Source organism: Gossypium arboreum, chromosome 8, assembly GCF_025698485.1.
Source record: "Gossypium arboreum isolate Shixiya-1 chromosome 8, ASM2569848v2, whole genome shotgun sequence".
Lineage (NCBI taxonomy): Eukaryota > Viridiplantae > Streptophyta > Magnoliopsida > Malvales > Malvaceae > Gossypium > Gossypium arboreum.
The window spans coordinates 54,643,583-54,663,060 of record NC_069077.1 but is presented as its reverse complement, the minus strand read 5'-3'; positions in this window follow the sequence as shown (position 1 = coordinate 54,663,060).

The window sequence follows — 19,478 nt, the reverse complement described above, 5'->3', positions numbered from 1 at the left end:
TGTCTTGACATGGTCTTATGTGGTATCCTTGCCTTATGAACTCACCAATGCCATGCCTTGGCATGGTCTTACATGGGACCTTTGCATTATAGTAACTCATCAATGTTATGTCTTGACATGGTCTTACATGATATCCTTGCCTTATGAACTCACTAATGCCATGCCTTGGCATGGTCTTACATGATATCCTTGCCTTATGAACTCACCAATGCCATGCCTTGGCATGGTCTTACATGGGACCTTTTCCTTATAGTAACTCCTCAATGCCATGTCTTGACATGGTCTTACATGATATCCTTGCCTTATGAACTCACCAATGGCATGCCTTGGTATGGTCTTACATGGGACCTTTATCTTATAGTAACTCATCAATGCCATGCCTTGACATGGTCTTACATGATTTCCTTGCCTTATAGAACTTATCAATGCCATGCTTTGGCACGGTCTTACATGATATCCTTATCTTACCAAATGCCATGTTCCAAACATGGTCTTACATGGTATCCTTGTCTTACCAAATGCCATGTTCCAAACATAGGCTTACATGGTATCCTTCTCTTAGTGACAATGCCACATCTTGATGTAATCTTACATGGAATCCTTAATCAATGCCGAATCTATGTCTTGACATGGTCTTACACGGGATCCTTGCTTTACCAATGCCATGTCTTGACATGGTCTTACATGGTATCCTTAACTGTCAATTCCTCCTTAAATGCCATGTTATGAACATGGACTTTTCCATCAATTCTTCCTTAATTGCCATGGTACAACCATGGACTTTGAGATATCAATGCCTTGTCAAGTCATAGCTGAAACATACTTGCTCAAATTCTCAAGGTTAGTCACATAACTCAATAATAACAATACTAATAACAATAATTGCATAATAATAAAATGCTACTCAACTTACATACTTACATTCTCAATCTCATCATATCATCAACTTAACTATTTCTCATCAAACTATGCTAGTCAATACTTTCTTGTTATCATACAAAGACATAAAACAAAATATGGTCTTACATATAAATTATACAAGTTCTCTTTCCAATATCGAATTATTATCGAACATTAATCATTATATCTAAAACTCAATACTAAAGTATTTATGGCCAAAATATCAATTTATCATTCAAATATGCATAATTAAATGCTTATTAAACATATGAACTTACCTCGATACCAGAACGACCATTTTACCAACTTTCCCGATTTTCGTTTTTTCTTCTGTTCTAGGTCCAAATCTCACTTTTTGGGATCTAAAACATCATATTTCGCTTATTTAATTAATGTACTATTCAAAACATTCCCTAACTCAAACTTTGGCAAAATTACAATTTTGCCCTTAAACTTTTGTAGAATTACGATTTTTCCCCTAGGCTCAGAAATTAAAATTTATCCATTTTTCTTATGTTTTATGACACGCTGAACATTTTTCCCTTCTATGGAAACATCAAATTCCCACTTTATCATGTACTTATGAACATTAGGTATTTTTACCGATTATGTCGTTTTACTCGTTTTCACTTAAAATCGATGAGCAAAAGTTGTTTAAGATAATTTAAAGCTTCATATTCTACCATAAAACATCAAAATAAACACATTTAACCTATGGGTATTTTTCCAAATATGAACCCTAGCATGAATTATTGTTAGAATAAGCTAAATCAAGTTACCGGGACTTCAAAAACGTAAAGAACATTAAAAATGAGGCTAGAACAAACTTACTATTGAGCTTGGAAAGCTTTGAAACCCTAAACATGGCTTCCCCTATGCTATATTCGGTATCCGTGAAGAAGATGGACCAATTTTGGCTTATTTTCCCTTTTTAATTCTTTTAATTACTAAATGACCAAAATGCCCTTAAAGGCTTTTCTTTCAAATTTGTCCTGTTCTTGCCCCTTTTTGTCCAAACTTAAATATAATGGTCTAATTACTAAATAAGGACCTTCCCTTTAAGAACCCATTTCAATTAAATCCCCTTTATTATCTAGAACACACATTTTGCTAATTTTACAATTTAGTCCTAATTATCAAATTAGGCACTTATACATAAAATTTCTTCATGAAATTTTCACACAATTATTCAATCAATGAATAAACCTTAAAACTTAATCAGAATAATTTTTTTGACCTCGAATTCGTGGTTTCACAACCACTATTTCGTTTAGGCCCTATTTCGGGATGTTACAGGAAGGGTACATGTACGTACACAAAGCTCATAAACTTTGAGATTATGAATCGATGAGACCTTGGAAGAAGTGAATAAATGAATTATGATCATGAGTTTTACTGTACATTATGTAAATGGCATAACTTAAAATGAACCTATGATACTTGATGACATTGTGATAAATATTATTGTGTTATGTGTATAATAATGCATGGTTAATGTTGTTAATTATTTACATGAAAACTTAGTAAGCTTTATGCTTACCCCCCTTTCTTTTCCATTTTCTTATAGTATCACCAAGCTAGCTTGGGGATCGAAGGACATCGGAGCTCGATTGACACTATCAAACTAATCTTTTGGGTATAGTAAAATTTAAGTATTTTAAGTATGGCATGTATAGGGACTTGGTCTTTTTGTTATATGTCATATTTTTGTAGCCAAATGTGTTGGCTTATAATGATTTAATGATTTATTTTGTATATTACCATGTGATATGGCCCATATTAATTATGGGGATGTAATCCTATTCATACATGCATACGTATGCTATGGTCACTTATGCTGTGGTTAAATTCATTTGGCATGGATGAATTGTGGATATGATCATGGATGTTTGATGAAGGAAATGTGAGTAAATGGCATAATAAAAACTAAGGCATGAATGTAAGAAATGGAAGTAAATTGATGTTTCATATTGCATGTGATTTGGTAAGCTTGGTCTAAATGAAATATGAAGTCTTAAGCAGGTATAAATTGATAAAAAGTTGATATGCATGAGCCATGTTTATGAATGTGTAAGTGCTCATTTATGCTATGTAGGATGTTATTGAGATGTGTGAGTGTGCATGTGTTATTGAGGGTGACAAAAGGCTTGGAAAATAACCTTAAACTTTTCCACACAGGTAGGCACACGGGCGTATGTCTAGACAATGTGTGACATACGGTCTGCCCCATGGACGTGTGATCCGACCGTGTGTCCCCTGCACCATAATTAGGTAAAACAGAATGCCCAGTAGTAAACACATGGGTAAAGACACGACCGTGTGTCTCAGCCGTGTGAAGGACACAACTTCAGGACATGGGCGTGTGCTAAGGCCGTGTGAAGTCTGTACCTGATTTTTGAAATTTAATTCACCACACGGCCTAAGCACACGGGTGTGTGACTTGGCTGTGTGACCTTATTTATTTGATGATGTTATAAATAGAGAGTTACACGGGATGAGGACACGGGCGTGTTCCAAACCACACAGACGTGTTTGACCATAGGGCCTACCCGCACGGGCGTGTGACCCTCCAAATCAAGCAAATTTTCTAGGTGTCACAAAAGTTCTAAAAGTTCTCGATTTAGTCTCGAACCACACCCAATGTACATTTTGGGCCTCGTGGGCCCATATAAGGGACGAGATACATGTTTATGAATGGTTTTAAATTGAATGAAATTTGATGGCCCGATTTTGTATGGATGTTTCTGTTTGAGTCCGGTAACACGTTGGACCTTATCCCGGTGTCAGATATGGGTAAGGGGTGTTACAAATTAAGACTGATTTTGTGAGTTTGGTTTGTCGATTTTAGGTTCTGGTGGTCTCGAGTATGTTCTAGCATCAAAACCAAAATAGGTGTGTACCCAAAACGCAGAAAATCGAGCTTTGGCAAAAATAAAAAAACCTCACTATAGATGCCATACGAGCATGCTCCTGGCCGTGTGGTATGTTTGACAAGAGCATGGTTGTGCGCAAGACACCACTGTGTAATAGTGTGAGTGTGGCCATGTGGGTCATACGGGCTAAGCAAAGTTGGGCGTGTGGGCCCACACGAGAAAGCCACACGGATGTGTGGGCCATAATTCTGAAATTTTCCCTAGGGTTGCACGGGTCGTTCCGATCAACTGTGGGCCTACTGTAGGGTCAGAAAGGGCTAACCAAACCCTAAAATTATGTGATCTGATATTCTACTCTGAGTTGGATACTGTTATGCATGCCTAATCATTCTGTTAATTATATATATACGGCATTCATATATGAGCATGTTATGCTTGGGATTAATGTATTTGTATATCTGTATCTGTGACTGGGGTGGGTTTTGTATATGTGGAGGAAGTGTTCTGTATGACAACCTTCGCCTATACTCTGGCAGTATGGCTGTTTATTTTCTGATATGTGTCGTAATGACACAACATGGTGTGCATAGATGAGTGAGTGTTTTTAACCTCACATGGTGTGATGAGATGGTCGGAGTTGGTGTGTAGAGAACGGGGGATAGGATTCTGTATATCTATTCTGCATACTTGATTCTATTATCTGTATCTATCTCTGTAAAGGACTTAAGTCCTAGTATGAATCTAAATCTGACGTGTATGTGTTACCTGAATGAAAAGCATGTCTAATTCTGTTAGGTTACACACTGAGTTTATGAAAACTCACGTCTGTTTGTCTGTTCTATTCAGGTAATCCACAGACTTAGGCAGATCGATGTGACAAAGCCTCACGGTGACTACGAGTTCGTAATGCTTAAAACCATGATATTTATTTATTTGGTTAAGGGTTGTTCTCTGAGAGTTTTGTAATTTATGGACTCTCCGGACTATTTGATTTTTATTTTGGGATATTGATTTTGACTTGACTTTTTATTTGTGATGGTTGGCTAAAACCATGGATTTTACTAAAATAACAATTTTCTAAAAATATGAACAAGATTATTAAACATAACGGTTTCTAAGACTTCGGCCATAAATTATGTTTTGATAATGAATTGCTTAAATGACATTTTCAATGATAGTTTTTAACGAATAAAGGTTACAAAGCTTTATCGAAATAACTCTATTTTCAAAACCCTTTTTTGTGACATCTCTAGATTCGGTCATAATGTTTAGGCCGAGTTTGTGGTGTTATATTTAGTGGTATCAGAGCTAGGTTTTAAAGCTCAGGTTGAGAATTTTGGGTTCCAAAATTGTGTTTTAAAAAGTAGTAATTTTCAAATAATTTTGATAATTCGATAAAGTATGTGGTACACTGAGTCCCGGCGCCGATCCTGTAAGTATTTCTGAACTTAGATAGAATATCCTAAAAACACTATAGTTAGTGCTTTCTGAAACTTTACTGAAATTGTTAGAGACTGAAACCTTTGAAAACATTTCTAAACTTCTAATAATTTATGCATAAAATATCTACTAATAAATACTGGAACTGATGCATAAAATTTTATAGCAGATAAAATTTGAATTTACGATGAGCGCTCGTAGAACTCGTGGTTGTGGTATTCATTGGCATGGTAGAGGCCGTAGAGGGCTCAAGTTGAGTCTTCCTCTTTGGGCAATATGCTAAACTTAGACATGAGTGAGACACCAGTTTCTCCTGCTACTGAGACTAGGTCTCAATGTCGTTTGGCTGCGGACAAAGCACTGTCCCAAGCCATGTTGAGGGTATTGGAGAGGGTCGCTGGACCCTATTCTAGATCTAGGGCCCGCGGGTCGGTAACTGAACGACTTTGGTCCAATGGTACTAAGCTATTTAAGGGTGTCACTAGAGTCGACCCTACTATGGCTGAGTATTGGTTGGAGGCCACTAAGAGGATTATGAACGATATTAACTGTAGTCCTCAGCAGAAACTTAAGGGTGCAATCTTTTTTCTTCGCGATGAGGCGTATTAGTGGTGGTTATCGGTTGAGGAGGGTACTCAACTAGATTGTCTGAACTGGGATTTCTTTAAGACTGTTTTCTAGGGGAAGTATGTGGGCGTGAGCTATGTAGATGCTTGTAGGCGTGAGTTCATGAATCTCACGTAAGGTGATAGATCTGTAGTCGAGTATGAGTTTGAGTTTTTGAGATTAAGCCACTACGTTCGAGGCATGGTGGCATCTGAGCATAAGAGATGCGTCCATTTTGAGGATGGTTTAAGAGACAGTTTGAGGGTTCTGATTGCTCTGAAGAGGGAATAAGAGTTCACGGTTCTGGTGGATAAGGCAAAGATTTCCGAGGAAGTTAAACGCATGGACTACCATAATAGGGACCGAGAGAGAGGCAAGAATAAGAGGGATTCAGAGCCCTCTAGTTTTGTTTAGATGCCTAAGAAATGGGCCAGACCTGATGGGCCTATTAGAGTGGGGGTTCCTATTGCTGTTACTGGGATTCAGCCTTGTGGGGATTGTGGTGGGCGCCATTCGAGCTAGTGTTGAAGGAGGTTAGGGGCTTGTCTGAGGTGTGGGTCTTTGAAGCATCAGATTAGAAAGTATCCACAGCGGGCTGATCAAATGCAAGCTTTAGGACTGGGTTTCGTACAGCCTTAGAGGGCAGTTCAGCAGCCACCTAGGGGCCGTGGATCGACTAGAGGTGGTAATGGCATGGGCTAAGGACAGAGAGCATTGGACATGGGTACTAGTCAGATTGAGGTGAGGCAGTCTGCGTTGGTTTATGCTGCTTGACACCAAGAGGATAGAGACACTCCTGACATTATCACCGGTACGTTCTTTATTTTTGATGTACCTTATACTGCTCTGATAGACATAGGTTCTACACATTCTTATGTAGCTAGTACTGTCTCTGAAAACTTGGGGTTTACTATACTGAGTTCGTTGGGACAATCTATTCAAGTTAATAAACTTTATAGAAATGTTCCGTTGGAAGTGTAAGGGGCTGTATTTCTGGAAAATCTGATGGAGTTATCGTTTGGGGAGTTTGACTTGATTCTGGATATGGATTGGTTGGTTGAGCATTGAGTTAGTTTGGATTGCATGATTAAGAGGATCGTTCTGAGGACTAAGGATGATAAGGAGGTGGTTGTGATCGATGAGAATCGAGATTATCTGTCCAATGTGGTTTCTGCTCTTGTGGCTGAGAAGTTGGTTAGAAAAGGTGTGAGGCATTTTTGATTACGTTAGTGTTTCTGTTTCTGGGGACTCTTCTATCGCAGATATCAGAATAGTGAGGGATTTTTTGGATGTCTTTTTTGAGGAGTTACTGGGTTTACCTTCAAATCGAGAGGTTGAGTTCAGTATTGAGCTTCTACCGGGTATAGCTCTGGTGTCCATCACTCTATACCGTATGGCACCGAAGGAGCTTACGGGGCTTAAGGTTTAACTTCAAGACCTTATAGATAGTGGTTTCATTCACCCTAGTGTGTCTTCATAGAGAGCACCAGTTCTATTTGTAAAGAAAAAGGATGGCACCATGAGGATGTGCATCGATTATCGGTAGTTGAAAAAACTGACTGTGAAGAAATAAGTATCCACTTCCAAGGATTGACGATTTGTTTGATCAGTTTCGAGGGGCTTCTGTGTTTTTGAAAATTGATTTCCGTTTTGGTATCATTAGCTTAGAGTTAAGGAGGTTGATGCTCATGAAACGACCTTTAGGACTTGTTATGGGCACTACGAGTTCCTAGTTATGCCCTTTGGTCTGATGAATGCTCCAACTACATTCATGGACCTAATGAGTCGAGTCTTTCAGCCATATTGGATCAGTTTGTCGTGGTCTTCATCGACGATATTTTGGTTTACTCTAAGACCGAGGATGAGCATGATGAGCATCTTAGAGTAGTGGTTTAGATACTTCGAGAGAAACAGCTCTACGCTAAGTTGAGAAGTGTGAGTTCTGGTTGCGAGAGGTAACGTTTCTAGGTCACGTGGTTTCTGTTGAGGGGGTTCGAGTTGATCCTAGGAAGATAGAGGTTGTGCTCGATTGGAAATAGCCTAAGAACATATCTGAGATCTATAGTTTTCTGGGTCTTGTGGGATATCATATACGATTTGTCGAGAGTTTCTCTCCGATTGCAACTCCTTTGACTAAGCTTTTGTGCAAGGGTGTTCCTTTTGTTTGGACTGATACGCAACAATCGAGCTTCAAGAAGCTCAAGTCTGTTCTGACTCAGGCTCCTATTTTGATACAGCTTGAAATTGGTAAAGAGTTTGTGGTGTACAGTTATGCATCGCATGTCGATTTGGGATGTGTATTGATGCAAGATGGTAAGGTTGTGGCTTATGCATCCCGTTAGCTTAAGAACACGAAGGGAGTTATTTGACGCATGATCTCAAGTTGGCTGTTGTGGTTTTCATGTAAAGGATTTGGAGGCATTATCTGTATGGTGAAAGGAGTATCATCTGCACTGATCATAAGAGCCTCAAATACTTCCTTACTTAGAAGGATTTGAATCTTAAACAGTGTCAATGGATTGAGCTACTCAAAGAAAATGAGTGCATGATAGAGTATCATCCTAGTAAGGCTAGTGTGGTGGCTGATGCTCTCAGTCGTATAGTGATGACTGATTTGAGGGCTATGTTCGTTCGCCTTAGTTTGTTTGATGATGGAGGTTTGTTAGCCGAATTGTAAGTTAAGTCAACTTGGAGTGATCAAATTTGGGATAAGCAGTTAGGGGATGAGTCTCTAGGTTTGCGATTTCGTCAAATTGAGAGTGGCAGTACCTCTAATTTTGGACTAAATAAGGATGGAGTTCTGTGTTTTCAAGGTCAAATTTGTGTGCCAAATGATTTTGATTTGAGACAGTCGATTTTGAAGGAGGCGCATAGTAGCCATTATGCTATGCATCCCAGTGGTAATAAGATGTATCGGGATCTCCGTGAGCTGTACTAGTGGCCGGGTTTAAAACGTGAGATTATAGATTTTGTCGCTCGTTCTCTGACGTGCTAGCAAGTTAAGGCTGAGCACCAGTTGTCTTCGGGTTTGTTATAACCCGTTAAGATTCCCTTATGGAAATGGGAACGACGATGGACTTCAAGAGGGGTTGCCCTTGACACCTACTAGGAAGGATTTTGTTTGGGTTATCGTGGATCAATTGACCAATTCCACTCATTTTATTCTGGCTCAAATAGACTACTCTCTGCAGAAGCTAGGAAAGCTCTATATCTCTGAGATTGTAAGACTGCATGGGATTCCTATTTCGATAATTTCTAATAGAGATCCTCGTTTCACTTCTCGGTTTTAGAAGAAATTGCACGAGGCTCTGGGTTCAAGATTAGACTTCAGTACTGCGTTCCATCCTTACACCAATGATCAATCTAAGAGGGTGATTCAGATACTAAAGGCTATGCTTTGGAGTTGTGTAATAGATTTTCGAGGTAGTTGGGAGGATTTCTTGCCTCTATCAGAGTTCGCCTATAATAACAGTTTCCAGCCTAGCATCCAGATGGCACTTTATGAGGCTTTGTATGTGTAACATCCCTTACTTGTATTCAACATCGGAATAGTATACGAGGTATTACCAAACTTACATCGTTAGCAAACATACAATTCCGAGTCATAAATTTTCATCCTTTTTAAAATCATTTGTATTCAATCATAAAGTCTCTAAAATGGGTCTATGTAGCCCAAAACATGCTTTGAAAGTGGTTCGGGACTAAACTGATAACTAAGCGAATTTTTACAAAACTTAGAAAATTTTTACTATGTACAGGAGTCACACGCCCGTGCCGTTTGGGACACGCCTGTGTCGTTTGGGACACACCCGTGTCATTTGACACATACCCTTGTGGAAAAAATAAGGGCTATTTACCAAGCCATTTGTCACCCTCTTTTACACCTACACACACACAAGTTCAATGGCATAAATCATGGTATACTTAGGCAACCAAAACATCCATAATCAAGGTTAGAACTTATCATTCATTATCACACATAACATACTTATATCATTATATTCTATCAAGCCAAATCATACCAAATTCACATCCACAAGTACCAACACAAATACTTTTATCATGCATAACTCTTCTTAGGTTTCCTAGCATACCAATGAGCCAATCTCAACCATTAAACAACAAAACCATTAAGTCACATTCAACCATTCATCAATCATTTTTAGACTACATCATAAAGGAGATATTTGCACATGTACGAATATACTTAAGCTTACAACCAATTTAATCAAAATGAGCCAATTTGCATGGCCAAATACCAAATCAAGCCTTTGAAAATTACATGCCAATACATTTGGCTAAAGTCATGATGACACATATAACAAAGTGACGAAGTCCCTATACATGCCATATACTCAAAATCTTAAGATCAACGATACCTAAAATGACAGTTTGATGGTGTGATGCGATCTCCGACAATCTTTAATCCGAGTTAGCTTGGTGACATTATAAGAAATTAGCAAACCTTACCATACAATAAAATGCAAGTAATATAACATAAGATAATGTAATTTACCATAATCTCAAGATCATAATTCACTTCCATCAAAACTTACCTTGAAATCGTCATTTCACGAATTAATAGTCATAAGCTTTAAGTACATCCCTGTACCATCTCGTAATAATTTCATACTCATTCTCATCTTTGTCATACCCAATGAACCACTCGAAATAATGAAGTCGGATACTCGAGAAATCTTACACACAAGGTATCACATATGTAGCCATTGCTACCTCTATCTCATAACTCGTATATGCTCGCTCTCGAGCCATCAACGGGCCCGCTCACACAAGCTGTCAGTCAAGACGTAGCTACCCGGTGCTGCTCACAAAAGCTATCAAGTAACTGCAACATATGCCGGTATACTCAGCCACCGGTAGGACGTACAAGACCAGCACCCTGATCACATAACATAAAACCCTAGTGACATGTCACTTGTATCCAAATCTATTCCTAATGTTTGATTGGGATTTCTTTCTTGCCAAAACATCGTCGAACGTGTCCATAGATTTTTTTACAAAATTCATACAAAATTAAAGCATTTAACATACAATTATAATAAAGCTTATTTAACATACGAACTTACCTCGATTCCAAAAACGACAAAAGGATCTATTCATCAATTATTTTGTTTTTCCCCTGATCTACACCCGAAATTTGTTTTTCTTGATCTATAATACCACATTTAACTTATTTTATCATCACATTACTTGATTCAGTCCAAAAACATTTTATGGCAAAATCTACATTTTTGCCCATAACTTTTCAACATTTTACAATTTAGTCCCTAGGCTGATAAAATGAATTTCTTTCAATTTCATCACAACCCAAGCCTAGCTGAATATTATTTTTACTCATAACAACTCACATTTTTCATTTATTCACACTTTTCTACACATTTTATAGACTTTCACAAATAAATCTCTATTTAACGTTTTTATCAAAAATCACTTTACAAACGTTATTTAATTAACAACGAACATGCATTTTCTACCTTTTAACATCAAAATATAAACATATTCAACATGGGTGAAATTTTAGACTATAACTTTCTTTCAAATTAGTCCTTGAAATAGCTAAATCAAGTTACAACGATCTTAAAAATATAAAAATAATTGAAAACAGGACAAGAACAGACTTACAATCGAGCTTGAAAGCTTGGCCAAAACCCTAGCTATGTCTTCCTTGTGGATTTCGGCTATGGGGGGATGAAATTAAGAAGATGGACATCTTTTATTTGTTAATTTTTTCCTTATTAGCCAAATTACTAAAATACCCTTAATGCATAACTTTGAAATTTCACCTAACCATGTCCATTTTTGTCCATCCTAGGGTATAATGGTCTAATTACCATTTAAGGACCTCTAATTTAGAATTTCATAGCAATTAGACACCTTTAACTTATAGAACTCAAATTTTGCACCTATTACAATTCAATCCTTCTAGTCAAATTAAGCACTCAATCAATAGAATTTCTTAACGAAAATTTCACACAATTATTCTATCATGTTGTATACCTTAAAATAATAATAAAATAAATATTTTTACTTCAGATTTGTGGTCCCAAAACCACTGTTTTGATTTGACCCTAAAACGGGCTATTACAACTCTCCCCCTTAGGGATTTTCGTCCTCGAAAATCTTACCGGAAAAAAGGTTTGGGTACTATTTTCTCATAGCTTCCTCAGGTTCCCACGTAGCCTTTTCGACTCTGTGTCATTGCCACAAAACTTTCACTAGAGCTAAAACTTTGATCGGTTCTTCACCGTATGTCATATCGGGTCGAATCTCAATCTCTGACGCTGAGATTACATGCAATGAATCTGATTGATATCATCGCAACATTGACACATGAAATACATTATGAATCCTTTCTAACTCCAACGGCAAAGCTAGTTGATTTACCACTGACCCTATTCTTTCAATGATCTCATATGGCCCAATGGAACGCGAACTTAACTTGCCTTTGCGACCAATTCTAAGAATTTTCTTCCACGGATATACTTTCAGAAATGTCTTGTCACCAACTTGGAATTCGATATCCTTCTATTTCAAATCCACGTACGACTTCTGTCGATCCGAAGCTGCTTTCAAACAACCACAAATTACTTTCACTTTCTCTTCGATTTCTCTGACCAAATCAACCCCATGAATCTATTTCCAACTAAGCTCGGTCCAGTACAGTGGAGTTCGACACTTGTGACCATACAATGCTTCATATGGTGCCATCTTTATACTTGATTGAAATCTGTTGTTATAAGCAAATTTGACCAATGGTAGATATTTCTTCCAACTACCTTCGAACTCTAAAACACAACAGCAAAGCATGTCCTCGAGAATTTGAATTACTCTCTCAGATTGACTATCGGTTTGTGGATGGAATACAGTACTAAAATTTAACTTCGTACCCAACGCTTCTTGCAATTTCTTCCAAAATCGTGACATAAACCTCTGATCTCTATCTAAAAAAATAGAAGTAGGCACCCCGTACAATCTAACAATCTTAGCAATGTACAATTCAGCTAGTTTATCAAGTGAATAATCGGTACGTACCGAAATGATATTAGCTGATTTCGTCAATCTATTGACAACGACCCAAACAAAATCTTTCTTCTTTAGAGTCAAAGGTAACCCCGATACGAAATTCATCGTAACTCTATCCTATTTCCACTCGGGTATAGTCACAGGCTGAAGTAAACCCGAAGACACTTGATATTCGACTTTCACTTGTTGACAAATCAAACATCTCATTATAAACTCTGAAATGTCTCGTTTCATGCCTGACCACCAATACAACTCTTTCAAATCGTTATACAACAGATAAACAACCATTATGTGCCTCGTGAAGAATTTTTTGAATTAGTTCAGTATTTCTCGATACACAAATCCTACCTCGGAACCTCAAACTGTCATTCGAGGCAATCTGATATTCTGAATCACTACTCGGTTGCACTGAACTCTTTTAGCTTGCAACTCATATCATTATCCTGGGCTTCGCAAACTTGTTGAAGAAATACCAGTCTAGCTTTCAACTCAGCCAAAATCAATCCATCATCAAATAAGGTTAACTGTGTATTCATCGCCCTCAAAGCAAATAAAGACTTTCTACTTAAAGCGTCTGCCACTAAGTTCACTTTCCCCGGGTGATAGTCGATCACTAATTCATAATCTTTCAATAGTTCGAGCCATCTCCGTTGTTGCAAATTCAAATATTTTTGTGTCATTAAATATTTTAAACTCTTGTGATCGGTATAGATGTGACACTTCTCACTGAATAAATGATGTCTCCAAGTTTTTAAGGCAAACACAATAGCGGCTAATTCTAAGTCGTGCATCGGATAATTCTTTTCATGTGGTTTCAACTATCTCGAGGTATAAACTATCACTTTACCCTCTTGCATCAACACACAACCAAGACCGTTCAATGACGCGTCACTGAAAATCAAAAACTTTTTTCCCGACTCAAGTTGCACTAACACCGGTGCCTTAGTCGACAGCGCTTTCACCTGCTCAAACCTCTATTAACATTTTTCAGACCACTCAAATTTCACATATTTTTGTAACAATCTGGTCATAGGTGTAGCAATCGTCAAAAATCCTTTAACAAAACATCTTTAATAACCAGCCAAACCCAAAAATCTTCTAACTTCGGATACATTTCTCAGTGGTTTCCAATCAACAACTGCTGAAATCTTACTCAGATCAACCCGTATTCCTTTAGTTGAAACACTGTATCCTAAAAATCTGACTTCTTGGAGCCAAAACTCACTTTTTCTGAATTTAGCAAACAATTTCTTATCTTTAAAAATCTGCAATACAATTCTTAAATGTTCGTCATGCTCAGACTCATCTCAAGAATAAATTAGGATGTCATCAATAAATACAACCACAAACTTCTTTAATTTGGTCGGAAAATTTGATTCATCAAGTCCATAAAAACTGCAGGAACATTTGTTAATCCAAAAGGAAAAACAAGAAATTCATAATGCTCATACCTTGTTCTGAACGCGGTCTTCGACACATTCGACACATTCGACTTTTTAACTCTCAACTGATAATAGCCTGATCTCAAGTCTATCTTTGAGAACACTATCACCCCTTTCAACTGATCGAACAAATCATCAATTCTTGGTAAGGGTACTTGTTCTTTACCGTAACCTTGTTAAGCTAGCGATAATCAATATAAAGTTTCATGGATCCGTATTTCTTCTTCACGAATAACACTGGTGCACCCCAGGGCAAAAAACTCGATCTCGTAAAACCCTTATCTGTCAAATCTTGCAATTGAGACTTCAATTCTTTCAATTCGGTTGGAGCCATTGTACCGCCCCGTACCCGAGACCTTCGCCGGAGTCGAACACGAGGTGTTAACGGACTTAATTCATTAATTAAACAACTTAAACAACTTATTACCAACCATGCATATGCACATCACCAATATCAAACATAACATAATAGCTAGATTTATAAGTCAGAATTATTAGCTCGCTAAAGACCAATATATTTGGCCAAATTATAATAATACATGTTATAAAATTAGGTCCCTATACATGCCACTCACTTGATAATTCTAGCATATGTGTATATACTGTCAAGGTGTTGGCTTGATAGTGTGATGCTGCCTCCGACGATCTCCTACCCTGAGCTAACCTTAACCTAAAGAAATGGAAAGGAGGGGGTAAGCTTTATGCTTACTAAGCTCACATCAAATAATAATAAGCAATTTACTAACATGCTTTCCACAGTAAAACTAACCCAATTGTACATATACACATGTGCTGGTTAAGCTGCTTTCTTGAGTAACAGTCACTAAATCATTTATATCTAGAGTTACGGAACTCCAAATTAAGATCTGTAAATTTTCCCAGAAACTAGACTCATATATATTTTCACCATAAACAGCTTCGACCTTTCTTCACTAAAATTTATTTATCTCATAGTACGAGACTCGGATAATGTTCCCATTTGTTTCTATTAAAATTATACTCATCAAAGATTATAAGAATATAGATTATAAACCATAATTAGTTTTCTACAATTTTTAACAATTTTTCTAAGTCAGAATAGGGGATCTTGAATTCATTCTGTACTGTCTCACAAAAATTAGAATATCACATAATATACAACTCTTTTGCTCCCCTTGTTTTCTTTATATGAAAATAGACTCTTTAATCTTTAATTCCATAATTTATTTGAAATTAATTCAACCTACACAATTTTTGGTAAATTTTCAAATTCACACAACTACTGCTGTCCAACACTGTTTTACTACTAAAATTTACTTTTACATAATTTCACTTTATCCATTTTGTCTTATCGAAGTTCACTCAAATATCGATCATATTGCTCAAAATTTTCTTAAACATATACCTGCACTTATTCATCATATAATCATGTTCACATGTATTTTTTTTCTTAATCGATTTTCCCGTTGAACTCTTCGAATAATAAGCGATACTCGGATGCTCGCATATATTTTCACACTTATAGCCAAAGCTATCTGCACGCATAGTAGCTCGCACTTAGTACTACACATGCGACCAACTATCCGGTACACGTAGTAGCATGCACTTAGTACTACACATGTGACCTAACCATCTGATACACGTAGTAGCCTGCACTTAGTACTACACACGTGATTGAAGTTATCGGGTACACATAGTAGCTTGCACTTAGTACTACACATGCGACCTCACAATAGATCATTCGTATCGTTTCTATTCCGAAGGCTCAACCGGGAAATTCCTCACTTTCCAACATGTTACAAATTTATTCATAGTCCTTTTTCAATTTGCAATTTACAACAAATAGTCATTCTATAGGTAGCCACATTTCATATGATAACAAAATATAATAAAATAAAAATAATCAATAAATTATTTACGTACAAACTTGTTGAAATCTCATCAGGTACAACCGTGTAGCAATTCATACAACCCAGGTAATAGTAATTTAACACTCAATTCATGTAACAATAATTTGCCATTCAATTTCACATGTCACAACAAGCATTACATTTTTCCATATCATACATACCATCCATCAACTTCTCTTAAACATATTAACTCATACAATTTATGCCATATCAATAGGGAATTACAATTCATGCATGGTATTGCACTATTATTAACACACGAACTTACCTCGATCCAAAAACGAAAATTTACTATTTTAGTCTATAACCTTGTATTTTCCCGATTTAAGCCTGAATCTCAATTTCCTTCATCTATAATATCACATTTAGCCTAATAATTAGTCACATTATTCATACGGGTCCAAAAATAATATTTTTACAAATTTGCATTTTGACCCCTAAACTTTTGCATATTTGCACTTTTTCCCCAAGGTTCAGAAATTAAACTTCATCCTATTTTCCTATGTCTTATGACATGCTGACCATTTTTCCCTTCTATGGCAACATCAAATTCTCACTCTAACATGTACTTATGAACATTAGGTATTTTTACCGATTATGCCGTTTTACTCGTTTTCACGTAAAATCACTTAGCGAACGTTGTTTAACACAATTTCAAGCTTCATATTCTACCATTAAACATCAAAATACATGCATATCATTCATGGGTAAATTTTTAAACACAAATCCTAGCTCAAAATAATGGTAGAAATAGCTAGAACATGTTACCCGGATTTCAAAAATACATAGAACATTAAAAACGGGGCTCGGGGTCACTTACAAATGAGCTTGGAAAGCTTGAAAACCCTATCCATGGTGGTTTTTCATGAAAAATTCGGCCATGAGGAAGAAGATGAGCAAATTTGGCTTATTTTGGCATTTTTAATTCATTTTAATTACCAATTTACTAAAATGCCGCTAATGAAAAATTTTAAAAACCTATCATACCATGTCCATTTTTGTCCAAAAACTTCAAAATGGTCTACTTACCATTTAAGGACCTTTAATTTAAAAAATCATAACAATTAGACACTTCTAACATGTAGAACTTAACTTTTGCACTTTTGACCAAATTGAGTCCTTTTGACCAAATGGAGAGCCCAAACGTCGAAATTTTTTAACGAAATTTTCACGAAATCATTCCGTGAAATCGTAGACCATAAAAATATAATAAAAATGAATTTTTCCTCATCGGATTTGTGGTCCCAAAACCACTGTTTCGACTAGGACAAAAAATCAGTATGTTACATTTCTCCCCCTTTAGGAATTTTCGTCCTCGAAAATCTTACCAGGAAAGTGGTTTTGTTTTTTTCACTTGGATTCCTCAATCCTATATTCGATATCAAAGAACTTTCACTCAAGCTGTGCTTTTACTATCTATCTCTTTAAATTTCACATACAAAAATCATAAGTGGTATTCACTTTACAATACTTTCACCAAAACTTAATCTGTACCAGAAAGCTCATGTACTCAAAAGTTTGATCCAAACCATCATGTTACATATACATTCGCACCGAAATCTTTTCAGATTCAAATAGCGAAACTAGTCAGTTCATCTCGGCGTCATACTCTTTATAATTCCACATAGTCCAATTCAACTCTTAGTTACCTTTCATTTCAAAGCTTCCTCTGGCTTTCCCAAAAAAGTTCATGATATGAATCCCAGATCTTAATCCGATTTGTGGATATTAAAATTCCATGATATCCAACATTCATAAAGACATGAAATTCTATAAATCTGATGAGCAGACATTCGGGTATACCAGCATAATTTACACATCTCAATACGTTTAACAACGCTACATATCACTTTCCTCTTTCAAGGACAGGAATGATCCAGACAAGAAAATCCATATTAACCTTTTCTATTTCCATTCGAATTCCAAAACGGCTAAAATAATTCTGATGATTCTTGCTATACATCTTTAAACTTTCAACATTTCAAGAATTTGTACTCAAAGATAAATAATGATCGTTTCAACATTTTTAGATACCCATATTATCTTCACATTATCAATATCAGATCTTCTTATTGCATGCGATTCTTCTAGGAAACGTACACTTCTTAATTATACTATTCGTCTTTTTACTCGTGAAGAAATAAAATCTTATTCTCAAGTATGCACATCTTATTAAATTCTAGACATATTCTCCATACAGATTGAACAATCAAGTCGACCTTATTCATCCGTAATTGATATTTCAAGAAATTCTCTCTTCTAGTCAACAGAACGATTCAACATGCATCATTCCAAATTCACTCATCATGCCAATCGGAGACCATAACAAATGCATTAGCATAAGTAATACTGATACCTCAACTGAATACATTAACTCTGATTAACTTACTTGAGAAAAGAAATCCACCATACACATTGGGACTTGAAATTTCACCATATTATCAGGATCAATTTAGAGGTATAGTCATATTTGTTTTTTATATACATCAATCACAAGCTGAAGGTCATGCTCTAAATGCAAGCCATGATCAACAAGTTACAAGATAAAATATCCAGAAAAACCAAGATAGAGAAATCTGAAACAGAGAAGCCAAGAATAAAGAAATCCAAAATAAAGAAATCCATGATACGAGAATCCAATTTATAGCACTGCATCAGAAGACCGAGAACCAGACTTATAAAAATATGAAAGACCCCAATTGTTTTTCAAAGAAAAAAAAATCCAGAATAACATCATTCCAAACCACTGACAACAAATACGACTGGAACTATATGCTTCTCATATATATATAAAATCAATCAGAGCAATGATCGGTAGAAATAGAATCTTGGCACAATACACAATTTCTCATCGATTCCCAACAGGCGGAATATAACAAAATACCAGAGAAAAACAGAACCATGCAGATTATAATCCAATTAGACTAACAACACATTCGCCTAGTGTTAAGATCAGGGAACATTTCCTTATTTCAAACATTATTCCTTTAACTATTTCTACCCTCTCAAATTCCATAATATTCCCTTTACTAAGAAAACCAGTTCATGGGGGAATTGCAATCAGTACATTTCTCGACATCATACTAGGATAGATCATTTTACCAAAATTAACTTTTTCGCTAACTATGATGTTGCGAAAGTTAAACAATCTTTCGGTCAATCCGATATCTTTCTAGCTCATGTCTGTACTTATCAACCCATTCTCAATCTCTAATCATGCTTATAACCATTCCATCATTGAACTCTTTGGTTTCTCACCTGGAAACTCATTCAACATAAGTCTC